We start from the raw sequence: 22871 nt of genomic DNA on the forward strand, positions 1-22871 counted from the left end.
GGGTGGTGTACAGCCTTCCGCTTTCATGTGGCAAGAAATACATAGGACAAACTGGGCGTTGCCTCAATGATCGGCTCCGTGAGCACAGCACCAGTGTAAAAAACGGCTCTGGCGGTTTCTTGGCGATCCACTGTCGCGATCATGGGTGCAAACCTCTTGAGGATCAATGTACGATTGTTTCCCGTGGCAGCACGCAGCTCATCCGTGAGATATCTGAAGCACAGATGATCGCAAAATTAGGTGATGCGTGTGTCAGCTTCCCGTCTCTAGCTCTCACAGAAAAGGAATTACGTTACTTGGACGCGGCATCACACGACACGTAACCATGTTACATGATTTCGCACTTCATTTCCGTGTAAGCGCATGCGCGATCTACGTGCATGCCATGTATAAAATGACGCAGTGGCACAATGAACTTAGTTGAAAGTTTGCGCTTGGTGTGTCGTCTTCTTTCACGTCCGTGTCGTTTTTTATGTCGCGCAATATCTTTTATCCAATTGTGGCCTTACGAATGTCTGATAGGCGATACGTCTGGTGAGGGCAGGAGTTTCGCGCAGGTTACATTTAAGATAACCGAGCGTATGTGAGGCTTTAGCAGTTATTTTTTCGATGTGTGCAGACCATGACAGGTTAGGTGTAAGGCGAATGCCAAGGTACTTATACGAGTTGGAAATGGTGGAATGTGAGTGAGTGAAACAACTTTATTTGTGTAGTATAGTGTCGCCCCCTGTCAGATCTATGTGTCATCGCACATGTATGTTTTGTAGTTGTTTAGCTAGATGGCGCACTCCCCTTCTGTCATGTGACGAGCATTGGACCAATCGGGAGGTGTCATCTGGCGTGTGAAGTCTTTATTAGCAATAAACGGCCGTGGCTCGGCCGAGTCTTCGTTCCGGTTTTCATCGGTAGCAGTTCGCTCTGAGTCTCCTTCACTGCGCCGGCGTTAGCCGCGCGTTCGCTGGTCGGGGCCCCCCGCTTGCCTGCCGCTGCCGACACAACATCTTTTGGCGACGAGGATGGGATTCCCGCAGCGGTTCCGACCGAAGCCCCGGGCAACCAACGAGCTTCGTAAGTGAAACGTCCCTTCCGTGTCTGCACGGCTGGCAAAAGCCGCCGACGCACTTGGCGTCGCGAGGCTTCCGAGCCTAGGCCTACTCGCCCCCTTGTTCTTCCGCGCCCCATTCCTGCTGCGAGCTCCGGCTTGTTTTCTGCGCTGTCTCCTGCATGCTACCGGGCATGGCGTCTTTTACGGCGAACCTTCCCGTTTTTCTGGAATTGCCCGGGCCACCGTTAATCCCTTGGTATCGCTGGAAAAAAATTTTTCAGGCCCACCTCGAAGCAGCCGGCGGTGGCGACTGGACAGACGCGCGACGAGCGTCCGCGTTCGTCAGCGCTCTCGGGCGTGAGGGACAACGGAAGTACTTTGCAGACGAGGAGCAGGAAGCAGCAAGGCAGTTAACCAGCGCAGCGTCAGCTTCAAGCGAAGCAGCAAGGCAGTCGACCGGCGCAGCCTCAACGTCAAGTGATGCAGTCCCGCCAGCATCACAGTTTCCGAGACTCTTGCAGCGGCTTGACCGGCTGTTCGCCACGTCAACAAATGTCCTGGCGGAACGGCGCGAATTCACTAGTCGAAAGCAGTTCGAGGGAGAAGAATTCCTGGAATTCGTGACCGCATTGAAGGAGAAGGCGGTACAGTGCATCTTCGGCACAAGCTATGACGAGCGCGTCCGAGACCAAATCATACATGGGGTAGCGAATGTCAGCGTTCGCGAAAAGTTGCTGGCTCATGGCGAAACCCTGTCCCTGGACAAGGCAGAAGAAATTGGACGCTCGTTAGAAGCCCTGCATCGAGCGAACCGCGCGTTCGACTCGGAGAAAATACAGAGAATCGAGGCAGCTCAACTTGGCGCTCCATCGACGAGCCAAGATGGCCGACGTAGTCCGGGAGGCCATGAAGATGGCCGACTTCTTCCGAGGAGCCGCCAAGATAGCCGACGCCTTCCAAGAGGCCGCCCAGATGATCGACATTTTCCGCGAGGCTCCTCCGGGACCCGCAATGAAGCACAGTATGCAAAGGACCCTAATTTCGACCGCTGTACATGCGATCGGTGTGGCAGCCCGAAGCATATTGCCACATACAAGAATTGTCCCGCAAGGAACCGGCGGTGCAACGCCTGCCACACGTTGGGCCATTTCGCATCAGTATGCCGAAAAACCCGTACTGTTCAGCACGTCTCTTCCGCAGGACAGCCGTCCATGTCTGTATTGACAGTGAGCACTTTGGAAGCTAAAAGGGATTTACAAGTCCCGGTAATGGTTAAGGACGTCGCCATGCGGCTGCTCGTGGACACAGGAGCGTCTGTCTCATTGATGACGGCCGAGGATTTTGGAAAGCACTTTGGTCGACAGCACAGACTGTCAAAAACAGCAGTGGACTTGAGGAATTTCTCCAAGCAACGCATCGACATTCAAGGCCTGTTTCAAGCCATTGTCCAGTTTTTTCAAAGGTCATGCTCCGTCACGTTCCACGTAACGACTACAGGAACATCACTGCTGGGTTTAGATGCCATCCAACGTTTGGGCATACAGATCGACGGTACGTTGCTGACATGTCGTCTACCATCGCTTCCTTCAGTACAGAGCCCCACAGGTGTGCTTCCGGGTTATGATCACCTCTCCAGTGACGAGTTCGGTCTCGTCAACAACTTTGTGCACCGAATTCATCGGCAGCAAGATGCGAAACCAGTATCTTCAAAGTTGCGCCGACTACCCCTGGCTCTCCGTGACCAGGTCACAAATGAATTACGACGTCTCGAGGACTGCGACGTCATCGAGCGCGTCGAGGCTTCTGAGTGGGTGTCTCCACTCGTGGTGGTGCGCAAGAAGGATGGAACCATGCGGCTCTGTGTAGATCTACGGGAACAGGACAGTCTCGTGTCTCACGTTAAAGAAAGGGTCTTGCAGAAACAGTGGCAAACTAAGCAGTGTATAGACAAACGTAGAGGTGCTCAGGCAACTCGTATCAAGGTGGGCGACACCGTCACAATAAGATTTAAGAGGAAAGGATTTTTTAAGTACAGTAAACCTCGTAAAGTCAAGGCCCAGATAGGACCATCTACTTTTCTACTCAGTGATGGGAAGACGTGGCATGTGTCTAAGTTAACCCTAGTGATGAAGGATCCAGCCGGTAGTACATTGTGTACAAGTGATAAAAATTTTTTGTACTTGTATTCAAACCTGGATATTCATTCTGATGACTCGTCTGTAGTGACATCGTCTTCTCATAAGCATCAGTTAAGTAGCTTGTCTGACTGTATCACTTCCGAGTCTACGCAGTCAGCAGTCGTCTCTGATTCCGTGGGGGAATCGGTAGCCTCCCAGGACTTGTTGGGACGTCGAGAGGAGCTTCCTGGGCAACCCTCTCCAGCTTTGAGCGACAACCACATTCAGTTTTCCAACCAGGGGGAGGGAAATAGTAGTGGGACGACTGGGTCTTTAAAGTCGACCGAAATGCGTCGCAACCCCCAAAGTTCTTCTGAGCTACGCACGCGTCCTCATCGTGTCAAAAAATGGCTTCCGTGGCTTGACGATTATGTTTCTTGAATGTAGAGCGTTTTGCCGTCTTTGAAATGCCACGGCTAGGGGCCTCGTTGTGACATTTAGGAGGCAGTTATTTTTCGTTCACACAGGTAAAATGTGTTCCTTGTTGAACTTTGTTTGAGTGACTGCCTGTGTTTTGGTGCCCAAGACTGGTGCGCGTGTATGTGAACTTGGACCGGGACGAATTGAATTTGTTGTGGACTTAAGTGCGTGCTTTGTGGGCAACTGGTGCGCGTGTGTGAACGTGGGGGGGAATGAACTGGAATCGCCTTTGGACTTAAGTGCGCGTCTTATGTGCGCGTTTCACTGTAGGTTTACTTTGTTTCAAGGGGGGGGGGGAGGATGTAGTATAGTGTCGCCCCCTGTCAGATCTATGTGTCATCGCACATGTATGTTTTGTAGTTGTTTAGCTAGATGGTGCACTCCCCTTCTGTCATGTGACGAGCATTGGACCAATCGGGAGGTGTCATCTGGCGTGTGAAGCCTTTATTAGCAATAAACGGCCGTGGCTCGGCCGAGTCTTCGTTCCGGTTTTCATCGGGAGCAGTTCGCTCCGAGTCTCCTTCACTGCGCCGGCGTTAGCTGCGCGTTCGCTGGTCGGGGCCCCCCGCTTGCCTGCCGCTGCCGACACAACAATTTGGTCCACTACAGACGTAAGCGAACTCCATGTCACCTAGCTAGGCCCACTCGGGGACCATCAGGTGAAACCTGACGGCCCTCTCGCGAGCCCTCTGGACTGTCAGGATTTGAGAGGTCTGATCCTGGGCCCTAATGGTGGCAATGGGAAATGCTTGGAAATGGTGCAGTGAAACCTGCCTGGCTGTGATTGCAAATCATTTTAAACCTACCAGCTTCATTTCCACTTGGCAGGCATGGTGCATTGATCCAGTGGCACTGGATTTGCCCCAAGGTGCACTAGTAATTTCGAGTGCACCTTTTGTTTTCCGGATTCTTTTCAATTTTTCTGATTCTCTTCAAAGTGCCTTGCTAAGTACCTTGCTGCCTCTGCTGCCTCGTTGTGTTGACTATTTTCTGCCCTGATTTTGACGTTTGCATTATGACCACTAAAATTCCTGACCTGAAGCGCGAATTTCGCAAAGAATTAAGAGAGCTGAAGAACAGCATGGACTTTATAAACAAAGAATTTGAGGCTCTAAAGAAAGAATTCAGTGAAGTAAGAAACAAGAATGTGGCACTGAAAGAAACACAACCGGTGCTAAAGCAAGAAATTGAGGCGTTGAAAAGGAAAGTGCAGGAAAATGCCATGAAAATTGTGGTACAAGTTCAGTATTCCAAAAACAAAAATACTGAAGTGAAGGGAATTCCGCAGGAGAGGTCCGAGAGCCTCGTAAGCATACTTGGAAAAGTTGGCGAGGTTGTCGCAGAGATCATGAAAAAAGAGTTCATTGAAGTCTGCCACTGAATTCCAGCACTAAATTCTGACTCTGATCACAACATAGTGGTGGTTTTCCACAGCAGGCCTAAACGCGATGCAGTCCTTAATAAGACCAGGAAGCACAGGCTCACTACAAATAAGGTCAGATTTCCTACTAACCAGTCCGTCTACATAAATGAGTACCTCTGCCCGCAGCTCAAGAAGCTGCTAGGCATGGCCATTACTAGAAAAAAAGAAGTAAACTGGCGTTTCGCATGGGCTAAGAATGGAAAGATTTTCGCACGTCAGACAGACACATCACGTGTCCTGCGTATTTTGTGTGAATCAGACTTGGAAAAAAATGCAATGTGCCACCACCGTTAGCTAGTGTTTTTGTTCGCGTTAATCTTATATTTTGTTTATAAATGGATACACCCGGTGACATTGTAGTGCCGCACGACTGCAACTACTTGAAGTTCTTGCATTTGAATGTGCAATCTGAAAAGAACAAGTGCGATGAGCTTTCCATGTTTTTAAGCAAATGTTTTCAATTTAATGTGATCATGCTAACTGAGACTTGGTACAAGCGAGAGAGTGATGTACTTCACCTGCCTGGATATCAATATTTTTTCTTAAACAGGTCTTCCCGTCACGGAGGCGGCGGGCTGCGGTTAGTATCGAATTAGTTTTCTTGCACCTTGAGCCCCGATTTCTCAACTCGAGATTATGACGTTTTAAGCTTGCAGTAAAAAAAAAAATTTTTTGTGGTTGTATATTGCCTACCTGATGAAAAGATTGATAACTTTACTTTTTTTTTTTAAAGGATTCTCAGTTTCGTGTGTCTAAACGACATGAACCTTTCCGTTGGTGGTGATTTCAACATTAATCTTTTACAAAGTACTTCGCAGTCCCAAGAACTACAACTACTCCTGCACTCTTTTTACTGCAGGAATATTATTACAGAACTTACGTGTGTAAGTCATGCATCTGAAACACTACTTGATCTATTCATCACAAACCGCTCTGAAGATATCACCAAATCGGGAGTGATTATGGCTGATATGAGCAATCATTTGCCGATATACGTGTTCTGTAAGCTTCATCAGGCTTCAAGACCAGTGCATCAGTCTCAGTCATTTGTTTTCTAGGAAATTAATTACAAAACACTAAACACATTCTGGTAAAAAATTAATATTGATTGGAGTTTGGTGCTTCTATGTCAGAATGCTGATGATGCATATGATAAACTCATGCGCTCCCTTAAGGAAGCGTATGACAACTCCTTTAAATATAGGAGAGTAAAGAAGTCAACTAGAAAACGGAAACTGTGGTTTAATGATGAATGCCTTAGGATGATCCTTGAGAAGGATTCACTGTATCATAAGTCTGTCAGAACAATGAACCCTGATGAACTTGCAGGCTTTAGGAAATACTGCAACTATGTTACAAAATTTGCACAAAATGCAAAAAAGCAGTATTACGAGAACCTATTTCAAGAGGTGAGTAATCGGAACAGTCTATTATGGCACGAAATTAAAAAGCTTCTGTATTCCTATGTCCACAATAGTGTTGACTTTAAACTTGTAGTTGAGGATAGAACGCTAAGAGGCAAAGAATTAGCAAATGTGTTTAATCATTATTTCACCAGTCTGGAAAAAAGTATTCACGACACAGCAGTAACCAACTATTTGGGCACATGCAATGCACATACAGCTTTTCTTAAACCTACAGATCCACATCAAGTTTACACTATATTCATGTCATTAAAAAATAGTAAGTCCCATGATGCGAACAGGCTTCAAATAAGACTTAAGTTTGTGCTTGATCTCTTGCTACCAGTACTTACTCATATTTTTAACCTATCACTGTCAACTGGAATTTTTCCTGAAAAAATGCAACATGCGAAAGTTAGTCTTATTCAAGTCCGGCGACAAAAATATGCTGTCGAATTACAGGCCAGTCTCAGCGCTGCCTGTCCTATCCAAGGGACTAGAAAAAGTTATTTGTAGAATATTAAAGTAATCTTGTGATAAACATTTCATCATATCAAATAAACAATTTGGGTTCCGTACGGGAATGTCAACTAAATTGGCTCTTCTAACCCAAAAAGTGTTCATTTTATATCGTTTTGAACATAAGGAACTAACGCTAGGAATTTTCGTAGACTACTCTAAAGCATTTGATAGGCTAATTCATCAGACTTTGCTCACTAAACTAGAACATTATGGGTTTCGGGGCAATTTCCTCAAACTTTTACAATCTTATCTTAACCACAGAAAACAACTCGTTTCAATTTTATCAGAAGACTCACGTCTCCAAGAAATTACACAGGGCAATTCCCAAGGAAGTACACTAGGGCCAGTATTGTTTACTATATATATTAACAACATTGTCAACATTTCTAATGACTCGAACTTCATCACTTATGCAGATGACACCAGCCATTTTTTTTTTCAGTGTCGTAATATCGGCGCTCTCTTGTTGTTGGCCAATGTCGCACTGAAACAATTGGCCAAATGGAGCAAGGTCAACGCTCTCAAATTAAATACAACAAAAACAAAAGCTGTTATTTCTGCACCTTCACAAAAACATCTGAGTGAAGACATACTGCTGCAGGTTGGCTCTGAAGTAATTGAACTTGTTCCTAAGATCACAACTTTGGGTGTTATATTTAATCAAAATTTTAATTAACATGTGGAATATATTGCATCCCATTTAGCCAAAGCTTGTGGCATGCTTTGTAGACTCCGTGAGACGATACCATCTAAAGTTAAGCTGATTCTTTATAATGCACTATTCTCATCTCATTTAATGTATTGCCATCTTGTATGGGGTACCATTTCAAAGCAAAACATCAGTAAATTATTACTGCCACAAAAAAAGGCTGTCATATCGAAAATGCGCCATTCGATGCACATACATTTGAACTATTTTCGAAGTTCAATATCATTTGTCTAGCAAGTTTATATGAAGTTAACCTTGCCCTAAAATACCAGAGGTACTTTAAGTATAACAATGAAGCGTTCTTCGGGTTGTGCAACCTAACAGAACCAACAGATACATACTATAACATTAGGAAAAGAAAGATGGCTGCTACCACTCTCCCGTATAAATCATAGATCAAATTGTTTATCGACTCACGTCCCATTCTTATTAAATGACTTTCATGAAAACGGTGTCGAGGTAACTGACATTACTAGGAAAACAATACGAGACTTCCTAATTCAAACTGAGTAATTATTTTTAAATGTTTCTTTGACTAGGGGAAGTCACTACTTGCCTTCGTTAAGTGGTTTTATGCTTTGATGACATTTTTGCATATAAGATGTAACCTGTAAGACATTTGTACACACCTTTATTTGCCAACTATGTTTTCGTATGTTAAGAGAATGTTATATGATAAATTTTTCAGCAATTAGAAATAATTATGTATATCTGTTATATACTGCAGATTCATATATGTCACTTGTACTGACTAAACACACTGCTTTGTATCACTGACTGTACATTTCGCCTTACAAATTCTCACTTATACATTTGTACATTGCATACACTAAAGTGTACACTTTATCTTTTTTTTTATGTCCCCGTTGTCATGCATACGAGCAAGAACCTCGTCAAGCTGCAAAAAAGCAGCTTTTAGTTTTTGTCCCAGTGTTCATTTTTTGTAAATGAATGAATGCAAAATAAAGGTTCATTGATTGATTGATTCATACATGCTATCGGTACAGTGCCGCCATCGATGACGAACGCATGGGGCGAACTTTGCACCATGGAAAACAAAATTCCAGATGGCCTCTGCGCCCACGAGTTTGTTCATGTGGATGAAGATGCTTTCATATTGAATTAATTGGGCACAATTTTGCACTCCTACATTAACGCACAAGCCCTTGCATGCATACACTTGAAAACACCCCTCAACAACTGGCGAGTTCCCAACTAGCCCAACCGGCATGACACTTTCTTCACGAGGAGACGACCGACGAGGCCATCGTAAGTAACGTGTGTGGAGCTGATGATGCCAAGGACCACCAAGGACCAAAACATCACGAGAAGAAGATGAATCCACAGGATGTGTTAGACACCTTCGACACAATGCGTTCCTTTTTCGATAGCAATGTGGCATTGGACTGCTTCTTGCAGTGTAAAGGTAGAGCTGTCAAGTTGCTGCAAGGCAAGGCTTGGCAAAGTAAGCTCACCAACTTTTGGCAATAGATATTTGTGTTGCAAGTTGCGGCAAGGCTTGGCAAAGTAAGCTTACCAACTTTTGGCAATAGGTATTTGTGTTGCAAGCGATTTCCCAGACTTCTTGTGCCAATGAAATTCCTGCGAGAGCTAATCTTTTTGCTTTCCCTGGTGATTTCCTTGTTGCGGGTTTCGACTAAACATTTCTTCATTGCTCAACAAAAAGGATTTTATCTTCTGTCACTGTTGCTATATAATTATCACATTACTGACATTAAACTACATTACAATGCATAATTACACAAAGCTACTCTCAATCCATTGAGTAGACAGCAGTCTTTGGTGACAGTGCTTGCCAAGTTTGTTGTTGTTCGTACCGTCCATGGCCACATCTTTCCTCACTGTGGTGCTTGGTTCAAACTTACATGAGAGCAGCAATTACACACAACTGTGGTTTCCGTGCCTCCACATCAGACACAGCCACTGCATTTGCTGCACGCTATGCCATGTGGCCTGCCTGACTTTCAGCTTGACTGGACTTGTGTTGGCTGTGTCGACATATTCCAAAGCAATTAAAAGGACCCTGAAAAAATTTTGACGATTTTGTACTAATGTACTGAGTCGTTAGAGTAGGTCCTTCTGATCATTAATTGATGCATCGAAGTGCTCCACATAAAGCATGTAATTTATTATAGAGTTTTAAAAAAATGTACGTCTCTGCCGATCACAGCAGACTGCTTGGCTGAATTTCAAGCTACCCATTTGATGTAATTTACCCCAATGACGTTAGTAGGGTGGGCTATCTGATTGGTTGCCCAGGGCGCTTCATCAATAATTTTTCCAACTTTATGGTGAAGAAATGTTGTTCATAATAGTTGGAATGTTAGTTCATTTGTTTCTATAAAAAGAAAGTAACAGAAAGAGAATGCACAAGAACAATTTCTCACTACACTTAAGCACTTCCGGCACACACCAAGCATTGTCTGCTTGTGTTACAACATGCTCGATTTTGACGAGAGCTCCGCAGTCAAAGTCGGTCTCAGTCTTTTTGCGGGCACCATGATTCGACTTTGTTGCGTTGTGGGCTGCAAATGTAGTGACTGGAAATATGTCAAGCTGCGACATTGTGTCCCTCTGCAAGGCAGCAGACGAGTGGACTAGCTGCAATGCACCGGACCGTCGCTATCTGATCGGCGCCAGGGTTTGCGCGTTTGCGGCAGTCACATTACGCTGGAGGATTACTACCACAATAGCGCTTCGCGAGTCTGAAATTTGGGTAAATGCAAGCGCAAGGAGACAGGGCCTGGCCGTTTGACCATGCTGTTTCACATTATGAGCAGAAGCACTAATGTGAATGGTCGCCCGATGCAGCCACATGATGGCACAGAGCTTAACCACACACAGTATCAGTAACGAAATGTATTCTTCTTTGCTGCTGGTGTAAATTTTTCGCAGAAGTGTAATCGTTAACACATGTTTGTAAATGTTTAAAATGTTTTGCACTTGGTTAGAGCAATATTAACACTTTGTTCGGCTGGTTAAGTTCTGCGCCAACAGGTGGCTGGACCGTGCAGACCAATCAGGCCACTAACGTACGTCTATGCTATAGTTCCTTCATCAGCTAGAGTTTATGCCTCCACCCATTCGTCAAAACGCCCAGCTCGCCTGTGGTTACCAGAATACCAGACACGTTCGGTGCTGCGACAGAATGCTCACAACGCACGTTACTTCGATACCTCTCGCTTGGGGTCGACTGCCAAGCAGCTGGCAGAGAGTTTGGAGAGGTTCGCACGCTCACTCCTGGAGAACCGGAAGGCAACGACATGACATGCCATCATGATGCAGAGCCAGTGAAGGCGGAGCTTAGCTCTGATCACTGGGCGAACAAGTTGAGGAGAAAATGCATGTCTACAGAGGATGGTAACTTGTCACCCTCTATAGCTCTTAATATGAGACGCTTCGCACAAATTGTGGTACGAACGATTAACTTTAGCTGTACCCTACGCATCTGCAAAATTTGTCCGTACCGTTTCGGGGCCCTTTAAGTACTACTGCAAAATAATAATAATAATATTTAGACACAAGCAGACATAATGCTACTTATGCCTCTTTTTACTGACTGTCGTCATTGTTGTCGTTTTCAAATGATTTAATCTTTGCTGTGTGACAGCACACAGGTGTGACAGCACGGAGTGATAATGACATTAATATCAAAAAATGTCATTTCTTAGAAGTGACATTAAATTTGCCATGTGACAGCAGTATAACAGAATGGTTGTACGATGTGATGCATAATGAAGGGCTTTTACACCCATTGTATCAGTTGTCAGATTAGATCATAGAGAGCTGCAAAGTTCCAAACACAGTGCTTCAACATTTCCGTTCTAGTTTTCATCAGTTTAATGAATTAAACAAGGTGTGCTTCCTACAGGCACCAGAATACAGCTGAACCCATTTATAACGAACTCGATAGTTCCACGAAAAGTGGTTGTTGTATCAGTATAGTTCGTTATATATGGACTCCGTCTTGAAAACACTCCAAAAGTGACCGCTCTAAAGCTGGCATCAGCAGTTACAATTCGGCAGCACTTTGGTCCGAAAACTAGACTTTCAGTGTCATATTTGTTCCCAGTGCATTCTCAAATTACCGTTAGAAATGTCCATCTCAAGAGAGAGAGAAAAACAAAATTTATTAAAACAAATAATATCCTACATAAACAAATACAAAAATTAATATATATAGGAACCACACGGTCCCTCGACAGGTCCTGGGCGTGGGTGGAGTCCTCAGTCGAGGACCTCATGAGACGTGCCTGCACAACGCGCTCTTACAACCAGACTGAGCTGGTCCCGGGAGTTGACACTAGACAGCAAAGAGTTCCCACTGTTGCGTGTGAAAAACGAAATGCAGCATCATACAGTTCTTTCAGAACAGTGCCCAGTTCCGATCACCTGTCATTTTGAAACTGCAAGCACAGCTGGCATTTTTTATTTGAGACCTTGTGATTTATTTTACTACTACCAGCGGGACACGACCGTATTCTGCATAAAAGATCTAAGCATTTTAGATGGCCGGAACATAAACCATGCGAACTACTGCGGCATGCCGCCATTCTGAGAAGGTCTCGGACATTGTGGTCTCTGCCATCATGACTGCATGTCAGCCAGACGAAAGCCGTTAAATAACATTATCTATGTCACGTCGGGCGAAAAAAATGCAATGTTGGAAAGGTTTACCACGAATCGTTATTGGCAATCAGTCGCATGTAAACGAAGCATTGCCAAACTGTGATCTCCTGATAACAGTGTAGTAACTGCAGTGGTGACGTAGAGGTAGAGCATCCGCCTCATGTGCAAGACGCCGAGCAATTTTCCACCGGATTAAAAAAAAAATCTGCGTGTTGATAAAATTGCATAACCAGGCCTGGAGTGCGGCCTGATCCCAGTGACCAGAACCGGTAACGCACTCCCTCACGAGAGCAGGATTGGCCCCCCTGGTGCAGTACTTGGCCACAACCTCCTATATGAATACAACGATCAAACCCCAGCCCTCAGTCCCCAGCAGCTGCGAAGCAACTGACCACGGCGGCGGTCAGACTTGCGACGCAGACGAGGGTGCTAAGAATTTCTGGTTCCAGACAGACCGCCATTGGAACCTGGCAATCTTTAACGCTAGAACATCATCTAGTGAGGCGAGTCTAGCAGTGCTATTGGAGGAATTAGAGGGCAGTAAATGGGATATAATAGGGCTCAGTGAGGTTAAGAGGACAAATGAAGCGGGTACAGTGCTAAAAAGCGGGCACGTCCTGTGCTACCGGGGCTTAGCGGAGGGATGAGAACTAGGAGTTGGATTCCTGATTAATAAGGATATAGCTGGTAACATACAGGAATTCTATAGCATTAACGAGAAGGTGGCAGGTCTTGTGAAACTTATCATCATCATCATCAGCCTGGCTGCGCCCACTGCAGGGCAAAGGCCTCTCCCATACTTCTCCAACAACCCCGGTCATGTACTAATTGTGGCCATGTCGTCCCTGCAAACTTCTTAATCTCATCCGCCCACCTAACTTTCTGCCGCCCTCTGCTACGCTTCCCTTCCCTTGGAATCCATTCCGTAACCCTTAATGACCATCAGTTATCTTCCCTCTTCATTACATGTCCTGCCCATGCCCATTTCTTTTTCTTGATTTCAACTAAGATGTTGTTAACTCGCGTTTGTTCCCTCACCCAATCTGCTCTTTTCTTTTGCCTTATAGTTACACCTATCATTCTTCTTTCCATAGCTCGTTGCGTCGTCCTCAATTTGAGTAGAACCCTTTTCGTAAGCCTCCAGGTTTCTGCCCTGTAGGTGAGTACTGGTAAGACACAGCTATTATATACTTTTCTCTTGAGGGATAATGGCAACCTGCTGTTCATGATCTGAGAATGCCTGCCAAACGCACCTCAGCCCATTCTTATTCTTCTGATTATTTCCGTCTCATGATCCGGATCCGCCGTCATTACCTGCCCTAAGTAGATGTATTCCCTCACGACTTCCAGTGCCTCGCTGCCTATTGTAAATTGCTGTTCTCTTCCGAGACTGTTAAGCATTACTTTAGTTTTCTGCAGATTAATTTTTAGACTCTTTGCTCTTCTGCTTTGCCTCTCCAGGTCATTGAGCATGCATTGCAATTGGTCCCCTGAGTTACTAAGCAAGGCAATATCATCAGCGAATCGCAAGTTACTAAGGTATTCTCCATTAACTTTTATCCCCAATTCTTCCCAATCCAGGTCTCTGAATACCTCCTGCAAACACGCTGTGAATAGCATTGGAGATATCGTATCTCCCTGCCGGACGCCTTTCTTTATTGGGATTTTGTTCCTTGCTTCATGGAGGACTACGGTGGCTGTGGAGCCGCTATAGATATCTTTCAGTATTTTTACATACGGCTCGTCTACACCCTGATTCCGTAATGCCTCCATGACTGCTGAGGTTTCGACAGAATCAAACGCTTTCTCGTAATCAATGAAAGCTATATATAAGGGTTTGTTATATTCCACACATTTCTCCATCACCTGATTGATAGTGTGAATATGATCTATTGTTGAGTAGCCTTTACGGAATCCTGCCTGGTCTTTTGCTTGACAGAAGTCTAAGGTGTTCCTGATTCTATTTGCGATTACCTTAGTAAATAGTTTGTAGGCAACGGACAGTAAGCTGATCGGTCTATAATTTTTCAAGTCTTTGGCATCCGCTTTTTTATGGATTAGGATTATGTTAGCGTTCTTCCATGATTCCGGTACGTTCGAGGTCATGAGGCATTGCGTATACAGGGTGGCCAGTTTCTCTAGAACAATCTGTCTACCATCCTTCAACAGTGAAACTTATGAAGAGGTACAAATCAAAGGTCGTACAGGTCTATGCCCCTACATCCAGTCATGATGACCAAGAAGTCGAAAGCTTTTATGAAGACGTGGAGTCGGCGGTGGGCAAAGTCAACACAAAATACACTATACTGATGGGCAACTTCAATGCCAGGATAGGCAAGAAGCAGGCTGGAGACAAGTCAGTGGGGGAATACGGCATAGGCTCTAGGAATAGCAGGGGATCGTCATTAGTAGAGTTTGCAGAACAGAATAACATGCGGATAATAAATACCTTCTTCCGAACGCGGGATAGCCAAAAGTGGACGTGGAGGATCCCGAATGGCGAGACTGGAAATGAAATAGACTTCATACTCTGCGCTAACCCTGGCATCATACAGGATGTGGACGTGTTCGGCAAGGTGCGCCGCAGTGACCATAGCATGGTAGGAACTCGAATTAGCCTAGACTAGAGGAGGGAGCGGAAGAAGCTGGTACATAAGAAGCCGATCAATGAATTAGCGCTAAGAGGAAAAATAGAGGAATTCCAGATCAAGCTACAGAACAGGTATTTGGCTTTAACTCAGGAAGATGACCTTAGTGTTGAAGCAATGAGCGACAATCTTATGGGCATCATTAAGGAGTGTGCAATAGAAATCGGTGGTAGCTTCGTTAGACAGGACACCAGTAAGCTATCGCAGGAGATGATGGATCTGATTAAAAAATGAAAACTTGTACTTGTGCATGAATCATGCTCTCCCTAGCACCTAAATTGGACTTGCTTTGGCAAACTTTCCTGTTGCGCTTCTAGAATTGTTTCTCTTTGTTTTCCAATCTGTTTTTGTGTTATAACCCACTCCTGCCTAAGGCCCCATATGAGAGGTCGGCAGTACTCGTGAAATAAATAAACATGCTCTCAAGAACGGAGAAAGCCTAAAAGCAGTGAAGAAGAAACTAGGAATAAGCAAGAATCATATGTATGCGCTAAGAGACAAAGCCAGCAATACCATTACTGACTTTGTCTTTGTAGGTGGTGATAAACTTTTTTGAAAGGGGGAAGGGTAAAGAGGGTCGTGTCTGAGGGATCAAGTAAGGCCCTGCGCCTGCTTGGCCTTTTCCGCCCAGTCTACCAGTTCAAGTTGTCGGTCGACGTCCCCGGAACTGAGCCAGGCTGTCCAGTCAGTCTTGCTGCTGACGGGGGGAATGAGAGAACAGGAGCGAGGTGCATTCCCACATAATGTGTGTGAGCGTTCCTGTTTCTGAACAGAGCCTACAATTGTCGCTTTCCTTGCCCCCTGTGATTTTGTCACTGTCGTGGGTATGTGTTTGTCTGAAGTCGCCGAAACGCGACCGCTTGCGTTTTGTCAAGTTGCTTGGCCGATGGTGGGAGCGCGCGACGCCTCAAGCGATACCGATGGGCTATTTCATAATAAGTCTCGCAGGGTTCCTCGTGTCTCTCCTCCTCATTCACGCCGTCCGTATCCGCGGACGAGGCTCGGCGCGCGAGGTCTCTAGCCAAACTGTGAGCCGACGCGTTGCTGGGCACAGCCGCGTGAACGGGGGCCCACACAAGGGTTTTCAAGCCGCTTAGGGGATGTCGTGTGAGGACATGGTACGCCTGTTTGGAAATTTTACCACGGACGAAATTGCCGATGGCCTGCTTGCTGTTGCTGATGACGGTATTCGCTTCCGCATGCATGGCCATGGCAATTGCGGTTTCCTCCGCTTCCACCACTCGGCCAGCCGTGATTGTTGTATGTTCTATCAATCCTCCGTTGTTATCCACTACCACCGCGGTCATGAGGTCGCTGCGAGGGTGTCTGGCTGCATCTGCGTGGACCACTCCATCTTGTGAGCCGTAGTGTCGCCAAATGGCTTCACTACGGGCCTGCCGACGGCCCTGATGGAACTCGGGGGTCCATGTTGCAGGGTAGAGGCGGGGCATAAATATGCCCCCTGACCTTTCGCGGAATCGTCATGTACTCTGTAACCTCGGGGATAGCCTCGAGACTGAGCTTCCGGAGGACTGTGCAGCCAGCCGGGGTTAGCGAGAGACGACGGACTTGGGCTGTATGGTGAGCGTCTAAGAGCTCCTCAATCGTGTTATGCATGCCTAGGGCCTCTAGCCTTGCGGAGGCCGCGTGGTCCGGAAGGCCCAAGGCTACCTTTGTGCTTTGTCGGATCATTGTGTTTAATTTAGCTAAGTCCGTGGCTGCGAGTTTGACATATGGTGTCGAGTACATGGTTCTGCTGGTTATGTATGCCTGCACAAGTCAAAGCAGATCACCCTCGCCCATGCCGTGGTGCCGATTAGGCACCCGGCGAATGAGCTGTAGTGTGTAGTTGGTCGCCCTCTGGAGTTTCTTTAACATGAGCCCGCAGCGCAGCATGTTCTGAAAGTCTAGCCCCAATATTTTGATACTGGGGCGCTCCGGGATGGTAGATTCTCCGACCTTAAGTTCAAGGAAGCGCCTTCTCCGTGGTAATCCCCTGGGACAGCTACTTCTGCCGGGCTTGTTCAGGAGGTATTCCAATTTTTCTGGTGAGCACGTCAGGCCCGTCGCCTCCTCCTAAGCTTGTATGACGTCGATGCCGCGTTGCATGATCTCTTGAAGAGTTTGTGGATCATCCGCCGCTGCTCATAACGTCACGTCGTCAGCGTAGAGGCTGTGGTGAAGCCCAGGGATAGAGCACAGCAGTTCCGGGAGCCCGCACATCACCGCGTTAAAGAGAAAAGGGAGATGACTGATCCCTGCGGTGTGCCTCAGCTCCCCAGCTCTATAATGTCAGTTTCATGTCCGCCGACTTTGATCCGGCACTTCCGGTCGGTGAGAAAGTTTGGGACGTATTGGTATGCTCAGTTTCCGACACCCAGTTGGGTCAGGCCCTCGAGCACCGCTGCATGGGCGACATTGTCGAAGGCCTTCTTCAGGTTGAGGCCCAGGAGGCACTGGAATCGGCGAGCGTCCGCCGGACTTTTGGGTTGAATCACCTGCCTTTTTAACTGAAGGAGTACATCTTGGGAGGACAGGTGTGGCCTGAAACCAAACATAGAGTGGGAGAACTCGTCCCCATTTTCCACGTGTTCATTGAGACGGTCTAGGACCACGTGCTCCATCAGTTTGCCGATGCATGATGTGAGTGAAATCGGCCCGAGGTTGTCTGCATTGAGTGGTTTGCCTGGTTTTGGTATTAAGATGATCGTTGACGTCTTCCACTCTTCCGGGATGGCGCCCGTCTTCCAGCATTCGTTCATGAACTCAGTGAGCTGCTCCACTGCGGCCTCGTCGAGGTTGCGTAGGATCTTGTTGGTAACGCGGTCCGAACCCGGCGCCAAGTTCGTCCGCAGCTTGTAGGCGGCGGCCGACACCTCAGCGAACGTAAAGTCTTCGTCTATGTACGCGTTCGGCCGGCCATGGTAGGCCGCAGGTAACGGTGTCTTGAGTTGCGGGCCGATGTACTTGTGTCGCATGTCGGCCAGGAACGTCCCCGGGTCCTGAGCATGCCTGTAGATTAACTTGGTCATGTTTCTGCTGCCTTCGGCCCTGGTGGTTTCCGGGTCCAGGAGGTGGCATAGGAGGTGCCACGTCCGGGCTGCGCTGAGGCGTCCCCTCATGCGATCACATATTTGGTACCATTGCTGCCGGGTGACCACGGTCGCGTGATCGGAGATCTCTGCGTCGAGCCGAGTGATTCTTTCTTTTAGGGCTTGGTTATCTTTCCCCTGCTGTTGCTAATGCCGGAGCATGCTCGATCTTGCCTGCCACATATGGAGCAGCCTGCTGTCGACGTTGGAGGTTTCCGGGGCGTCTTCCAAGTCAAGATGTTCCGTATGCTCTTCCACGTCGCCCAGGCGTTGGCTCGTCCAGGATGAGATATTGGCGATGGACCCCTCACTGGCTCGCACTCTTTTGGACTCGCGGAATTTGTCCCAGTTTGTAACCAAGAAGCGATGCTTCCGCCGATGCTTGCCGCGTGCATAAATTTCCGTGTGAAGGATGCAGTGGTCGCTTCCCAGAGTTTCGCTGGTGTTCGTCCAGGCGTAGTCTTGCGAGTGGACAACGAACGTCAGGTCCGGGTTAGTGTCTACCTGACCTCGGCTGCCGATTCTGGTGCGGGCGGTAGTATCATTGATTAGCAAGAGGCCCAACTCTTGCGTGGCTTCTGCTAGATGTCTACCCTTGCCGGTGTCGCCCAGGTATCCCGACAGAGTATGACCGGCGTTAAAGTCCCCAACGATGAGCAAGGGGCAGTTGCGGCTCACTTTGAGGGCCGAGTGAAAAAGTGTATCGAGCTTCGGGTCTGCATGCTGGGCGACGTATACGTTGAGGACGAATAGGCTGGGATCTGACGTGCGTGTCGAGATGATCACCACGAAAACGTGGGGGATGCCTGAGGGGGGAGAAGTTTCGATGTCGTGGATCGCTGCCACCTGTTCTCGGCGAACGAGCGTAGCCACTTTCTTGGAGTTGTTACGGCAGTGGAAAGCCCGGTAAAAGAACAGGCCGGCTTCCATGTTGACTTCTTATAGCGCTATGATATCAGGTTTGTAGGATTCTTGCTGTGCCGTGTTATTAACATCCTGGTGAAGGTTGGCCTTCTTCTTTTTGAATCCGTGGCAGTTCCACTGCCAAACGTGATAGGTGCTACTGGTTGTTACAGCCATGTTGATTGTTGGGGAGGGTGTGGACGGCCAGGTCCAGGTGAAAAGGGCGGAGGACCGCCGCTGTGCTGACGGTCTTTGTAAACGTGCTATTCATAGCACGTTTACAGGAGGTATTCAGAGACCTGTATTGGGAAGAATTGGGGATAAGAGTTACTGGAGAATACCTTACTAACTTGGGGCAGTATTCGCTGATGATACTGCCTTGCTTAGTAACTCAGGGGACCAATTGCAATGCATGCTCACTGACTTTGTGAGATAGTTCAAGTGGCTGAGGAGTTCTATAGAGATTTACACAGTACCAGTGGCATCCACGATGCTGATGGAAGAGAGAATAGTCTAGAGGAATTCGACATCCCACTAATAACGCCAGAAGAAGTAAAGAAAGCCTTGGAAGCTATGTAAAGGGGGAAGGCAGCTGGGGAGGATCAGGTAACAGGAGATTTGTTGAAGGATGGTGGGCAGATTAGAAAATCTGGCTACCCTGTATACACAATGCCTCATGGCCTCGAGCATACTGGAATCTTGGAAGAACGCCACCATAATCTTAATCTATAAGAAAGGGGACACCAAAGACGAAAAATTATAGACTAATCAGCTTACTGTCCATTGCCTACAAAGTATTTACTAAGGTAATCGCAGGATTTCGCAAAGGGCACTCAACAATACGCCACATTCACACTATCAATCAGGTGATAGAGAAATGTGTGGAATACAACCAACCCTTATATACAGCTTTCATTGATTATGAGAAAGCGTTTGATTCAGTCTAAACTTCAGCAGTCATGCAGGCATTACAGAATCATGATGTAGACAAGCCATATGTAAAAATACTGAGAGGTATCTATAGTGGCTCCACAGCCACCATAGTACTCCATAAAGCAACAAAATCCCAATAAAGAAAGGCGTCGGGCAAGGAGATACGATTTCTCCAATGCTATTCATAGCATGCTTACAGGACGTATTTAGAGACCTGGATTGGAAAGAATTGGGGATAAGAGTTAATGAAAAATATCTTAGTAACTTGAGGGTAGTGGGGCGCCGACTGGTGCGGACGTGCAAACATCGGCTCCCGATATCATCAATGATTTCACGAGGTTATTCACGCTAAATCGAAGTGAATTGTGTACCAACGAAAGCAGCAAGTTACACGGATTCCGTGGATATCGGATTTATTTCGGTGGGTGGATTCTTTCTCAACATTTTCTGCATTCGAATTCTCAACCTCGTCGTTCAAAGGTGGGTAGGCCTAGGCCTAACACCGCAAGTCAGTCATTGCCGCCATGGAAATCGTCACCGGTGTGACGATATCGCCGGAAGATGCGAATGACCCGGGCTGGATTGCGGCATATAACCGCAAATCGCGCAAGGTAAAGGCCAGTCAACCACAAGGAGCAAGTTCAAGTACTCGTGGCAGACGAAGGGACGGCGATCGCACCGCCGGACCGAACAGCGCATACCAGCGCCTCGTTGCTACCTCGAGACTCCCTCAGCTACCGAGGGACACGTTCCGTATAATCGTGAGACCCCGAGACGGTCTTAACGTGGCCAAATCTACACCAGTGCAGGTTGAGCAAGCCCTGGCAATGGCGGCAGCCCTGGCTCCTCAAGACCTCACGGAAGACTCCATCTGCCCCAACGTAACTCAGAATATCTTCATCATCTGCACCCCCAGCGAACGTAATGCAAGAGCATACGCCACGGTGCAACAAATTCGCATGAAAGATACCACGTATCGGGTCGCAGTATACCTGGCGCCACCCGATGATACCTGCAAAGGCGTAGTCCGAGGCATTGACCTCGAGCTCAACGACTCCCAACTCCGAGAACTGATCGTCACGAAACGCAACCCCAACGCCTTGGAGGTGAAGAGAATCAAGAACACCACAGCCGTGACAATCCTTTTCCAAGGAATGCAAGTACCAAATTACATCTACTGCGGAGCAAGCATTGTTCGATGCACACTCTTTCGCAGACACACAGAAGTTTGCTACAACTGTGGCAACATCGGTCACCGCGCGGATGTCTGCCCTAACCCCAGTACGACGTGGTGCCGGAAGTGTGGCATCACAACTCCAGCGGAAGATCACCAGTGTTCCCCTCACTGCACCCTGTGCGGCGGACCGCACCCCACCGCCGACAAGGACTGCAAGCGCAAGTTTCAGGTCCCTTACATCGTTCGACAAAGACGCCGCCGCAGACGCAACCGACGAGGCCGTAGCCGCTCCCAAGGACCAAGCGGCGCCAGTCACAGTGACTCGACCGCCACCTCGGGTATTCCCGTAGCGACCACAAGGAGTCGCTCGGTCACTCCGACACCCGAGCGCCGCAGCGCCCTACGCAGCAGCCGCTCCCGCTCCAGGGGACGACGCAACAGCCGGTCCTGCTCCAGGGGGCGCCCTACGTCCGGCCCCACCGAACTGACGTGGGCCGACCGAGTACGAGGGAGACATCACCAGCAGCAGCAACGGGACGTTTCATCTACCAGACAGGTAACGCGGTCTTCATTGCCCGAGCATGAGAGCGAGATAGTCACAGCCCTACGACAGGAGCTAGCGGGTCTCCGGGCCACCATACAAGTGCTTACAGCGCAGCTTAATGACGCAAAACAGGAGATTCAAAACCTTAAAGCTCCCAAACAAGCACCACCCCAGGAGACCAACGTAAAAGTTAGCACAGCCAAACGCAAGCCCCCTCCGCTCCCAGAGACGGAAGAAGAGAGTAATGCACCGCAAGACACCCTAGGCGAAATTCTGCGCCTCACGCGAGAGAACCTAGAAAGTATTCGTATCCTAACGAATCGTGTAGAGGTGGTCGAAAATAAAGTCGCCATAAAAATTAAAAACAAAGCTAGTCAGCCACAACAGATGGACACGACGACGCAACCCTCGTCACCAATAAATCCCCCGCAAAACCATCATGGCTGACACGACACGGGACACCTTAGAAATTTGGCAGTGGAATTGCGCTAGCTACGCGAAACGCAAATCCTCGCTGCAACAGTACCTCAAAATTTAACCCAAAAAGCCGCACGTAATACTATTACAAGAAACCCTATGCGAAACCCTCACGCTCTCAGGGTACAGCCCCGTCTCCCAAAAAGGAGGGGACGCCAAGAGAGGCATCGCCACGCTCGTTAATAGAAAATTCGCGCATATCGTTCATAACGTCCTTCCGAAAAACAGTCGCATCGAGGCGATCCTAATCGAGCTCGTACCTAACCGACTCCTAAAGCAAAGCATTTTTGTACTAAACGTCTACAGCTCCCCTGCGCACTACAAACAATCTTTCCACGCGATCCTTACTAAATCCACATCATTGGCACGAAACTCACCGCTCATTATCGCAGGGGACTTCAACGCCCCCCACCCGTCGTGGGGTTACCCCACAATCAAGCCTAGCGGCAACAACCGCTCGCGCGCTATCGACGACCTGTCCCTCACCCTGGTGACGGACCACAGGTTCCCCACCAGATTGGGTACGTCGACACGACGCGATACTACGCCGGACCTCACGTTACTCCGAAATGTAGCAAACTACACATGGACGAATACGCAAGAGAACATGGGCAGCGATCACTTCGTCACACGCACAGAAATACCAAACACGGCGGCCCCACCCCGGTCTTTCACCCTTACAGACTGGGATAGCTTCCACCAGTTACGGAAGGAAGACACGAACACGTACGATTCCTTCGCAGAGCTC

The 22871-nt window shown here is 47.7% G+C and overlaps 1 protein-coding gene across 7 annotated transcripts in view; it reads right to left on the minus strand.

Moving 5' to 3' along the window:
• Positions 1 to 22871, minus strand: part of LOC135911547 (saccharopine dehydrogenase-like oxidoreductase) — a 420598-nt gene that overhangs the window by 37703 nt on the left and 360024 nt on the right. The gene's annotated exons all lie outside the window — the stretch shown is intronic.

This window comes from Dermacentor albipictus, chromosome 7 (genome assembly GCF_038994185.2).
Source record: "Dermacentor albipictus isolate Rhodes 1998 colony chromosome 7, USDA_Dalb.pri_finalv2, whole genome shotgun sequence".
Classification (NCBI taxonomy): Eukaryota; Metazoa; Arthropoda; class Arachnida; order Ixodida; family Ixodidae; genus Dermacentor; species Dermacentor albipictus.